Below are 8,890 nucleotides of genomic sequence, written 5' to 3'. Positions count from 1 at the left end.
GTATGGCCGTGGCCTTATACTCCAAAGCGGAGCATTGTTCCAACCACAGGAGCTAAGCGCCAGGCACTGTTGGAACTGTCTTCAGGGATTGGCAGTCAGGTCCTAGTCCTGTGGTGGAAAATACACAACCTAGCGCTAACACCAACAGGAACACGTGTAGTGATCAATAATGTCCTAATACAAAAAACACCTTAAGGTGAATTGAAGTCCTGCAGCCGGGATGACTCCTGGATTATCCAAAATCCTTCCTAGAACTCGATTGAAGAAAAAGTCCTCCTTGGCGCTGGTCCTCAGTATAGTTTGTTGAACAGTGATATGAAAACAACAGAAATAAAACAGCGTAGTCTTCTATATATATGTTCTGGATCCAGGGTCATGTCTGGGGTATGAATGAACCCAGCTAGCTTCATCTCAGCCCTCTTTCCAAAGCACAACAAGTCCTGTATATTTTCTTCACTTTATTTAGGAAGGCAGCAATAAAAACAGGCACTTGTGGATAAGATGTTTGTGTTGGAAAGGTGTATTTCTGTGGGTATTTTGTAGTAAGGGCAGGTGAAAAGAATTGGCCTTGCCATAGGGGTGTAACATGAATGTACTCACTCTGCGAATGTCAGGAAGTAAAGACAGTGGGTACTGCTTGTGAAATCCATATTTCTTGGAGGTTGTAGGGTAGCTTCTCCAAGATGGGTCTCACTCCGCGAGCTGAGTCTAGGACATTGAGACCTGTTAATGAATGGTCTTTCCTTGCAAACTCCAGCTCTTGCAGCAGGTCCCGGGCTCTCGTAACTTTGAGTAGTCTTTAGCTGTGATCCTGGGAAAGCTGTCGACTCTCTTGAAGAGCGAATCTTCGACCTCTTCAGGGCTACCGTAACACTCTTCTAGCCTATCCCATACTAGATCGAGACCTACTTGGGGATGGTTCACATTTGCCGTCCGAAGTCTCTTCACGTGCTCCCTGGATTCGTTTCCCAGCCATTTGGATAGCAGGTTGAGCTCTTCCCTTCCTGAGAAGCCCAGTCTCTTCATTGCGTTCTTGAACGTGAACTTCCACATCCGGTAGTTCTCAGGACGGTCGTCAAAGTTGGTGAGTCCTGTTTGCACCATGTCACGCCGGATCATGTACTTGGCCATGTCTGTCAGGCCTGAGGCATCGGCGTGTTGGTCCCGTTCTGAGGTAGTTGCTGGGAGGGTCCTTGCGGTCGCCTCTTCCTTGGTGTGGATGCTGCTGGTCAGTGTGAGGGGCTGTGTTTTCCCATGTGGGTGTACCTGGATTGCGAGCATGTTGTAGTGCATGCGTGTGCGCGCTGGCGTGTGGGTCACTTTTGCCGCTGTGACTATCCCAGGTAGCGTGTACCCTTAAAGGACGGCGTCTTCTCCACGTGAAACTATCAAGTTTTCGACGTCTGTGAAGTCACTCCCTTCGTGTTGAGATGGTGCACTGGTGTTTACACTGAAGAGGCTCCTTACGTAGTCTTCAGTGCGTTGGGCTGGATCCTCTGGGGGTATCCGTCTGTACGGTTGCTCCCCACCATCTTGTTGCGTGGCTGCTTCTAAGTCCTCAGCTTGGGCTATGGCGGCAGCAGCTTCCCTTTCTTGATTTAGGGCCTCTAGGTTAACATCCACCTCTGTCTTTTTCCTTGCAGCGGTGGCAGTGGCTGCAGCGGCGGTGGCAGCGGCTGTCTGCTCCTCCTCTTCTATGCAGGCCCATTCTAGTTTCATGGCTGCCTCTTTCTGAGCGTATGCGGCCCTGGCACGTGCGGCCTCTGCGGTGGCTCGCGCCTTGGTGGCATTTGCGCTTGCGCTAGACACGTGAGATTGCGCTGATCTTGCTGACTTTGACGAGTGTCTGGATGTGCTCGAGCGCTGCGATGCGGTCTCCAGGAGGAGCTCTTTTCTCTCGCTTTGGGCGTCCGTGATGGCGGTTCGCATCGGCTGTCACGTGTCAAGTCAATATTATGCTGTAAGTCCCTTTCTTGCAGGCTTTCGCTGGTGTTAGCCCTGGCCAAGTAAGTGACGTATGCTTCCGACAGCTCTTGGTAGCATGAGTGATCTATCTTTAATTGAGTTATTGCCTGCTCGAGCTGTTGTACGGAATTGCCAGCACCGGCGACATTGCGTATTTGAAGTGTAGTTGTTTCCCAAGCCTTCTCTAATTTAGCGCGGTGCGCTTCAATGTCAGTCTCATATTTTTCGCGGGCCTTTTGTGTCAGTGTAACTATCCGTTTAGGCCTTGTGTCTGCCTGCGCCTGTTGCAGTTGCGCAGCGGTCTCTGTGTCTGAGTGGTCACTCTCTGCGTGATGTCTGGTGAGGATCTGAGGTCTGCCATGCTGCAGGTGTGTGTAGGCCTTTAGCCTGTGTGTGTGGTGTGCGGTCTGTTTACCTGCGTCAGAGATGGAGGACTGTCTCGGATAGTGCCGGTATGTGTCCTGCAGCGGTAAGCGTAGGGGTAGCTGTACTTACAGGTGTCCGGTGGCTCTGACCCGTGTCCTGGCGGTGTCCGGTGGCGTGGCCCTTCATGGTGCTAGCCGTGGGAACGTGCGCAGGGTAAGGTGAGATGGTAATTCCTCACTGTCAGGCTGTGCAGAGGGTGAACTCAAAGACAGAAAAGAGCAATCAAAATTCTGTGTATAATGCACTTGTCTGACTGCAGTGCTGTAGCCTGGTGTAAAGACTGCTTGGCTCTGTGTGCAGTGTAAACTGCTTGCTGTACTGCTGTAGGCTGTGTGCAGTGTAAACTGCTTGCTGTTTGTAAGGCTTTTGCTGTAGAAAGTCTGTGCTCTTTGGTAAAAAGCCTGCTGCTCTGTCTGGCGGTGTAAAGCTGCTTGCTTGTTCTGGGGTGCAGACACTATTCTGTATATAGTGTATAGCATAAGGGTTGTGAGTAGCAGTTCCTGTGTGTATCTCCTCCCATGGGGGGAGGGAAGGGAGATAGAATGGGGGGAGGGAAGGGAGATAGAATGGGGGGAGGGAATGGAGATAGAATGGGGGTGAGGGAATAAGAGAGAATGGGAGGAGGAATGGAAAGAGAGAATGGGGGAAGGCAAGGGAGAAGTAGAATGAATAATACAGCATCAATAGTGACGCTATTAGACAAATATCATTATAATATGAATTTTTTAGTAATGTCATTTATTGTTTAAATACATTTTTTATGTGTCCCGGTTTTTAATTTTGAAGATCTGGTCACCCTATAGGTCAAGGGGAGCGCAATCTTTTTTCCCCTGCGCCTCCCTGCCGGCTGTTCCCCTCTCATCACACCCCCACGCCCCCCCCCTCTTACTTCAGCTCTGGCGTCATGACGTCACGTTGCCATGGCGATGCGTCTCCAGAAGCAAGGTAAGTGCAGTTTACAGAGGCCTTCGGCACTTCCCCAGCACTTAATTTAAGTGCCTTCGGGAAGCGAGCGGGGCCTCTGAAAACCCCGCGCCCCCCGCAGACAATCTCGCGCCCCCCAGCTTGCACAACGCTGATCTGGATAGGGATATCTAGAGATACCAGACTGGGGGTGTCCTGGAACAGGATTGTGTCTTTTCTCTGCTCTCAGGCTGCCAGCTCTCCCCAGTGAAAGTTGCAACATTGTTGCTACAAATATAGTCTTTCCACAAGTCACTAGCCTGATGTCTTAAGGATACATGGCCACACACCTTTAAAACATATTATATTGTTTTACCTAAAAGAAAGTCATAATGTGTCTTCATTTTATTTATTTATAAGATGTTTTTACCAGGAAGTAATACATTGAGAGTTACCTCTCGTTTTCAAGTATGTCCTGGGCATAGATTTAAGATGACAAATAATACATGGTTACAAATACAGTTCCATACAGTGGCGGCCAGCTTTAATCTAAAGCGGCAGGCCTCCGCGGGTTAAAAATAGCCGCGGACGCGCGCAGCTATATTCGGCCGTTTTCGGGCGGTTTTCCCGCGCCTCGGGCGCTTTCAATAATAAGCGCCATTAGCGCTTATCTATTGAAGCGGCTGCCGCGCGGGAAACTCCGATTCAAATCGGAGAAAAGCCCCGCGGTTGGCCCGCATTTAACCCAGCATCCTTTAGAATAAAGCTGGCCGGGACAGTAAGTGAACAGGGTATATATACATTATATACAAGACATACCATGCACAGTTAATGATCATACATATTATAGGCGTATGTAACAGTTACAGAGCAGGTTAAAATGTGAGACAGCTTTAGTTTTGAAAGAACTTAGGGCCTCATGCAGTAAGCGTTGATAAGGGAAATATGGCCATGTTATAGCCAAAATTGGGTTTGAGATTCAGTAAGCGCCGATAAGTGCTTCATATCGCCAGGTTTCGGAGCCGATAATTTGGTTATGGCCAGTCGCCTGCCGATAAGCCTGTTTTCGACACTGATCGCCACTTTTTTAAATCGGCTGGATTCAACAAAAAAAAACAGCTTATCGGGGCTGATCGGCACTACGAAATTGAGATGTTATGGCCGATTTCTCCCGCCAACTAAAGTTGGCAGTTTGGACGGGAGAACGATCGCTAAGGCTGCCGGAACGGCACTTAGAAAAAAAACATCTTCTGTACATCAATGGAAGTCAATGGAGCGGGGACGTATAACAGTATAGTACTGTTTACGTTTCATTGCTCACAATACAAGGGGGATTTGCATTACAGTGTGGGGGCATTCCCTGCATTGTGTCACAGCTGATGTGTCTTATTTGCATAACATTCGACTTTTACATGTTTTCAGCATTTGCGGGTCACATTACTCATCATGTGATGATGTGGCAAGGGAAAATACTATACTACACTCTTAAAGGAGAACCTCACATCATATCACACATTTTACTCAACTCAGCGACAATTATTTACATGATGTCACACATGTCACACATGTCACTCATACACAGTATATTCATCTTCCTTTACATTACACAATGCTTGTAATGTGACACGCATCTTTAAACGTTCATGTACATCTGTCTTCTCATGTTTACATATACTTTTGGGTCCTCCCTATTTTCATGACGTCACTTATTGGACGCTCAATCACATTGCATGTTTACATTGTAACCGTTGCATTACAAGCACTTCAACCTAACTTATACACACATGTACAGTAATTCATCATTGGGACACCTTGTAAACTCATTCTATACCAACTATCCTCCTTACACAAATGCATGCATATGCACACGACTATTCATTGTTGCCAACATGTCACAATAACATGGATAATTACACATGTTACACAAAACTTTTCCCACGTCAATCTCAGCCTTTTTGTCTCATTACATGACTGACTCTTGCGTTCACAAGTGTTACATGCATTGCACATGCAACTATTTATTTGCAAGCAATCTTTGTACAAAGCTTCACGTCACATCATTGCCAAATATCATCATTCCCTGCAGAATACACACAACAAATACTTAGAACAACAAGTGCACACAGCTTGCCACAGAAGTACTTTATTATGTTAATGTAACACCTTGCATTTTACTATGTCACCTGACATCATCACATACCTATTTAAAGGACGCACATTACCTGCTCATTCACAGCTACTCATTTCAAAATGTTGCGAATGTTTAGGAGACGGAGGAACATTCTTTTCTATGACATGCTTGATGATGAAGACAATCATATAGGGCAAGGGAGGGACACACCGAGGGACAGTGACAGTGACGCGGATACGACAGGGACAGGGAGAGGGACAGGCCGAGGGACAGGTAGAGGGACAGGAGATCAGAGGAGAAGACAGAGGAGACAACTTGTGCCTCGTCCGCGTCTGTACAGGGAGAGAACCCTGTTAGATGGGATGAGTGAGGAGGAGATTGTAAGTCGCTATCGTTTGAGTTCAGCAGCAATCTTAGCTCTTTATGAGGAGATAAGGGGGGATTTAGATTTTTTCACAGCCAGAGGTCGTGCAGTCCCTGGGCTTGTTAAAATGCTGTGCTCATTACATTATCTTGCTTCCGCGTCATACCAGACAACTGTGGGCATAGTGGGCGGGGTCTCGCAATCTACATTCTCGCGGGCCTTGACCCAGTTTCTCTATGCACTCAATAGACGCGCTAGGAATTATATTCATTTTCCTACAGAGGCGACAGAGTGGCTGGAAGTCAGGACTGGCTTTTATAATATAGCAGGGATACCATGTGTGCTGGGTGCAATCGATTGCACACATGTTGCTTTGATTGCACCTAGTCAGAGTGAGCATGTGTACCGCAATCGGAAGCACTACCATTCACTCAATGTACAGGTGGTATGTGATGCCACGATGAGGATAATGCATGTGGTACCCAAGTTCCCTGGTTCCAGTCACGATTCCTCTATCCTGAGGAACTCTTCAGTCTTCCATGCGTTCGAAGAGGGACATTTTGAACCTGGTTGGCTGCTGGGTGAGTACATATTTACATGTTCTAACACAAAACACATGTTGATTTAGGAATGTTGGCATTGTACAATTTGATCACTAATGTCAGCTTATGTGTGCTCCATTCATTATAGGTGACTCAGGATACGGAATTAGGCCGTGGCTCTTGACTCCGGTGCTAAACCCTCAAACTGAAGCAGAGGACAGGTACAATGCAGCCCATATATCTACAAGATCTGTTATAGAGAGGACATTTGGCCTACTCAAGACCAGGTTTAGGTGTCTGGACAGAACTGGTGGGGCTCTTCTATACAAGCCTCAAAAAGTGTCTGATATTATCCTTGCCTGTTGCATTTTGCACAATGTTGCACTCAGGCACAATGTACAGTCAGACCTAGCTGAGGCTTTGGTAGACGAGCATCCCACCCATGTAGCTGCTGAAAATGAACAAACAGCCAGTGGTGGCCAGACACGACAGAATCTCATCAATTCATTTTTTTCTTGTAAGTACAAACTCATATGTTCCTAGTACTACTTTTATAGTTTAATTATGTTATATTAACAATAATGTTTCTTTATATAACCTTCTGTTAGGACACAGATGAATATGGGTTGCACACCTTTCTTTTCTCTGCTGTGTGCACAAAGGGATGTGGCACCGGTATGTTATTGTTGCACAGGTTATATAATCCCTCTTCAATTGTACTTTAGTTGTGTGTATGTGAATACAACTTGGGTAACAAAGCAATAATATTTTAGCATTGTGTTATTCCTTATGCTAAGACAAAACACATATTATGCCCATAATCATTCATGCTTCTAGTATGCTTACATACAATGTTATTGGTGCAGTGTAACATGTACATCCATATGATGTGTACACCAGGCTGATTTACATTTTGAATGTCATGAAATATACATGGTGTTGTACATTTAACACCAAATACACACTTTGCTGTGTTGTTTACGGTACTGAAGATGGCATGTCAATGTTTGCAATTTATATATTGTTCCTTTGCATTATAGGTATATCTCCAGTATGACTGATCATGGTATGTATATTTGCTGACATCTCTCATAAGATGTGGCTACCTCAATCTTCCTATAATTATTGGAACTAAAAACCCAACATATTGGTTTAAACACAAATGTTACATATATGTACTTTCTGTATCATGTATATGCATTTAGCTACTCTTGAGCTTTCATGTGCATTGTATTACAAAATGATTACTCACATTTCATCACATTTTATGTATGTTTCCTTATAATTTCCATTAATGTAATATAGAGGTGGTTGGAGAAAAGGGGATAACTGTACTTATTTGTTTACTTACGGGAGCACATTCATCACTAGCATAGACACACTTTTTAAGACAACTGTTTGTGTCTCTATCAATTGGTGTAGGATCCTTGTATAACACCGACAAATGATAACACCAGCTTTATTATGGTAGCTTATATCATCATATTGACTATACTATGTATTTCTAAACGATTAATAAACACAGTAAACTATAGTTAGTTAGGTTAATGAAATATACACAGAAACGTACTTCATAACATGATGGTGATGTCATATTCAGAACATCATGCATTGGAGGGGACCATAACATCTGGCCACTAACATTATTTGCTACAGTCCCAAACCATTTTATCTACATACCCATGTAACAAGAGATTTTAAAAATAAATGGCTACTTGGTTGTAAGTGTCCTTTACATTGGGAGAAGGAGTGGCTCACTGAGTAAAGACACACACTGGCACTGATAGTTTGAAGCAGGGGAGTCTGGTTCAATTCCCGGTGTGGGCTCCTTGTGACCTTGGCCAAGTCACTTTATCTCCCTGTGCCTCATGCGGCAAAAAAACATTTGTACGTTCCACGGGCCAGGGACCTCAGGCTGAAACATGTGTCTGTAAATCGCTGCGTACAACTAGCAGCCCTATACATGAACATGCTCATATTATTATTATTATTGTTACATAGTTTCGACAGTCATACGTTCCATTACATATTAGAATACACAAATGTGTTAGCAGAGTGGGAATGGTTGTTATATATAAAACACACCATGTCATAAAATGTTAGTAGTCATTAAAGAACACTCAATAAAAATTCATGAGGCACTCTTTTGCAACATCATTATGTTAATTAAGTGCTTATGCAATATAGGCATAAGGGTATCACATTTTTAATTGTTTGTTAATAAGCGCTGCAAGCAATATAAAATTAGTTCCATATGTAGTATAGTAGTCGGTGGCTCCTCCTCACAATCATCTCATATAAAGGTAGACTCTTCTGAAATCATACATTGATCCGATTGTATCTTCCCCGACATCTCTGAAATACAGCAAACACATGATGGTCAAAGATGGCACCTTACTAGATATGCATCCGTGACAACGCGTTACGCAGCTCTATATGATTGTGTAGATACACACGTCACTCACTTATATGTTAGAAGTAAAACTGTTCATCAGTATGTAATGTTTCTTTAAATTTGTAGCAGGCATAACTATGTATAAGAAGTGAACGTTGCCTGTA

The sequence above is a fragment of the Ascaphus truei genome, chromosome 6 (assembly GCF_040206685.1).
Source record: "Ascaphus truei isolate aAscTru1 chromosome 6, aAscTru1.hap1, whole genome shotgun sequence".
In the NCBI taxonomy this organism is placed as follows: domain Eukaryota; kingdom Metazoa; phylum Chordata; class Amphibia; order Anura; family Ascaphidae; genus Ascaphus; species Ascaphus truei.
The sequence above is the reverse complement of the archived record's forward strand: the minus strand, read 5'-3'. Positions refer to the sequence as shown.